This window comes from Cinclus cinclus, chromosome 6, assembly GCF_963662255.1.
Source record: "Cinclus cinclus chromosome 6, bCinCin1.1, whole genome shotgun sequence".
NCBI lineage: Eukaryota > Metazoa > Chordata > Aves > Passeriformes > Cinclidae > Cinclus > Cinclus cinclus.
In genome coordinates, this window is record NC_085051.1 from 18,696,658 (window position 1) to 18,700,592 (window position 3,935).

Here is a 3,935-nt window from a genome sequence, read left to right on the forward strand (position 1 = left end):
GCGCCCTGGACAGAATTGCGCACACACCCCACCAGTGCTAAGCCGCGGTAACTCACAGCAGCCCCCGGGGCCGCGGTCCCGTCACTTCCGCGGGTAACGCCCGCCCGCCCTCCGGCCCCGGCGCCTTCCCGGGGCCTTCCCGGGGCCTTCCCGGGGCCACCGCCGGGGGGCGGGGCCTGCGCGCGAGGGGCGGGGCGAGGGGGCGCAGGCCAATGGGGCGCGGGCAGGGCGGGGCTCGGCCGTGGCATGTGGCGGGGCCGCGGGGCTCCGGCGTTTCTTCCCTTCCCTTCCCTTGCTTTCCCGGGGCTCTTCCCTGCCTTTCCGTGCCCGCGGGACCGCGCCGGCGCCACCCGAGCGCCTCTCCCGCCCCGGGGCCGCGTCCTCCCACGGGCTCCGCCACGTCGTGAGTTGCGGGCGGGCGGTGCCTCGTCCTGGGCCTGAGGGGGCGCGGTGCGGACGAGCGGCCGTGGCGGGGTCTGCGGAGGGCGCGGAGCCGCGAGGGGGGAGCGGCGGCTGGGCTGCCGTTCCCGTGAACTGCCGCTGAAGTTGCGAGTGCCTTTGTGGCACGAGTTGCGAATAAATGTTGCAGTAAGTTGCGGCGGCGGCGGAGGGAGCGGCGGCTCTGCTCCCCTGCGGTCTGGGAACGCTCGTAGATGGTTTTGTCAGTGGGGAGGCGGCGGCGGGGACAGCTGGGTTTCACTGCGGGGAAGAGGTGATTGATTCAGCAAATAAGTCGCCGCCGGAGCGAAACATCTCCAGGCCCTGTGGAGCGCCTCAAAGATCCGATGTCCGTAGGAGTCACCACCCGTAGGCACGGCATCGCTGATACGTAAATATATCGTGGGTCCGAATAAATAGTGTTGAGTGTGTGCAAGTGAGGCTAGGCTGGTAAGTGGCATCCTGTGGTATCGCACTGAAATATTTTTCAATTTATCCTAGCTTAAGTAAAGGTTTTCAGAAGGTTTAACTGTACCCTGGGCTATGTTAGCAAGGTGTCAGCCGGAGTCCAGGAAATAGCAGGGAGAATAAACACTGTTCTTTGACCAAGCGCTCAAATTCGGCGTTCTGTGGGGTTATCCTATTGCAGTGCGTCTTTGTCTACTGTATTTGGCAAATCCTCTTAACTTTCCCCTCTGTCTCCCAAACTTTGTTTTCTAGGTTTGGCAAAGAAAACTGCTGTTGCAGGATCGTGTCAAGTAATGTGCTTTGATATCCTACGTGTTAGCTGACTGAATCCCTGCCAGACTTGGTCATGCAACACCATTGCTGTTTCCTGATAAAGTGAGTTATTGGACTGCTTACCAGAGGGACAAACCCAAGAAATCCTCCCCATCATAAGATAGATTGCAATGCAGTTTTGATGAGCAATAGAAACTTGCTGATAGTGAGCATTTGGTGCCCTTTAGTCCTCAGGGTTTGTGAGTGAGCAGTAGCTTTGAAAACTAGGCTATAGGATGGAGGTTGATGCAATGTTTCTGTCTCAAAACTGCATGTATTTCTGTATTCATCCAATCTATCTGCCATAATCAATCACTACTATCTATGTTAATGCAGTACATTATGTGGCAATGGGTATTTTAGAAGGAGTCCATCAATTTGTATTACCTTTCATGTCTGTAGTAGATTTGTGCGTGTGTTGTGCATGTTTGCTGCTTGTTTCTGGCTTATATATATATATGTATATAATGCATGTATACACACATGTATTACTTTAGTACTTTTTTGGGAGAAATTCCAGGCTACATGCCTCTTAACATGTTGGTGAGGACATCTTTATTTTTTGGTTTTAATTGCAAATTCCCTGCTGGATTTATAAACCCATCTGCCAGGAAACAGACTTTGAAATTCTTATTGACACATCCATACAACCTGAAGCCTCTGCCTTCTGAGGGAAGTCTCCTGGCATGGGCATTTTGAAGGCTACAGATGTAATTTGCAAGCAAAATTTCAAGCTGTGTTGATGAAAAACATCAATGCTGAAGACCTGGTGATGTATCTAAAATGTCTGGATGCATACCCTGGATTACAGGAAATGTACTAGTAGACTTTGCACTTGGATATTACTGGCTAAATTTACAAGGGAAAATATTGCAGGGACATTAAGATGTTTGGGCATGGGAAAGCTGGAGGAAAAAGCAGTCAATTCACCAGGACTTGCAGATAGCTCCTCAGCTGCTGTGCTTTGCAGAGCAATGACAACTGACACCAGCTGGCCATTTGTCCTTGTTTCAGTTGGGATGGGATGCTTTTCTGAAGGAGGTGCCTGTGCCTATATACACAGCTGGTTCAAAGTTCATTTGTGAGGTACATGAAATACCTTCCCACCCCTGTCCAACACAGTAATTGTTGGATGAAATGCCATGGGTTGTGCTGAACCAGCAGCCAGCCAAGATGATATGGGTGTCTTTTTTTTTTCTTTCTGCCCTTAAAAGGACTGGGAGGGCAGTATCCTTGCTATGTGTGCAGTTGCTGGATGCCATCTGACACTGTGTGCTCTGGCTCAGCCAGGTTTGTTCCCTTCCCAGCTTCCAGCCTGTTCTGTGGGTGTAATTCTTCATCATACTCTACATGTCAGTGATACCCAGCCTGTCTGGGTCTGGAAAGGGCTCCCAGAGGGCTGTTGACTTGGCTGATAGCAAAGCCAAAAAGTCCTGTGAAATAAACTGCTATTGAACCATCTCTTGCTTGATGGTAGCAAGCATTTGATGTGTTCATTCCTCCAGTCATTTCTGGTTCCTTTCCTACAGCTTAGACTGGGGTGAGTTAGTGAAGGGGTTGTGAATTGGCAGCTGGGGTCTAAGGATGCTTCTGGTACTACAGGGACAGTGACAATGCTGAAAATTAGTGCAGGCACCTGGTTGTGCATTTTGGGTTCACAGCTCCTCCAGCTTTTGACTGCTGGCAATCCAAGAGAGTCCCTGTGCAGGTAAAGGTGCTCAGGGTGTTTGTGGTGCAGCATTTCATGCAGTAAAGGACAGCTTATCTATACCATGGTTTGGAGACCCTCTTCTTGAAGGAATGTCCACACAGACATTTCTGCATGTTCCTGTGAACAACTTAACCAATGAAAATAAGTAGCAAGAACTGTAGAAGTGGGCTCTAATGCTCTGTGGAACCATGTGATTGTCTTGCTGGTGTGTAAAGTAGCACTCGGTTGCTGTTTTTGCTGTCTGGCTTGCTCACCGCTTTGCTTCTGTAGGTGAAAACCTTGTATTTAGCTGAGGGCTCTTCTTTGCAGTTCTTGTGACTCAACTGTAATGAGGTTTCCTCAGGGCAGTTATGAATGTCCATCACTGTAGTTGCCAAAATGTCTTACAGTCTTCCATTTCCTTTGCTGGCTTTATTTTTCTTTGCTGTTCTGGGCACAGCCTCCTCAAGGCTCAGATTTTGGGTTTCAGTGCTGAGGTAGGTGTGCTGCTGCACTGATACCAAGGTGGTGCTGTGTAGGGCTATCAGACTGGATGGGACTGAAGCCCTCACTGCAGTGGTGGCATTGCTGTGGTAGGAAGGCTGGTCTTCAAACACCCTTTCCAGAATGTGAGGTCTGTGGAATGGCAATGTGTGGGTCTGGATTCTTCATCACATCCTTTCCTCCTGTTTCTCATAACTTGTCAACTGTCTGGGAAGCACACTGAGTGCTTGTTTGGTTGGTTGTTTTCTTACAGGACGATGTGCTGTGAAGAAAGGTTCAGGAGGCAGAGAGCCAGGGATATGAGTACTTGTTTATTTTCAGCCAGCTGGACTGTCCCCCAAGGTGGCAGAACCCACAGTCCATTTGTACATCTTGCACCTGCTTGAGGTACCAGCTGGTGACTTGTTTGAGCAGGAAGCTCATCCCATGCTGACAGTGTGGGTTGCAGGAGTGTGCCTGGATTATCTCTGTGGATCACCACAGTTCCTGGCACCTTTGCTTGGGGAGACTCAGCCTGGGCTGT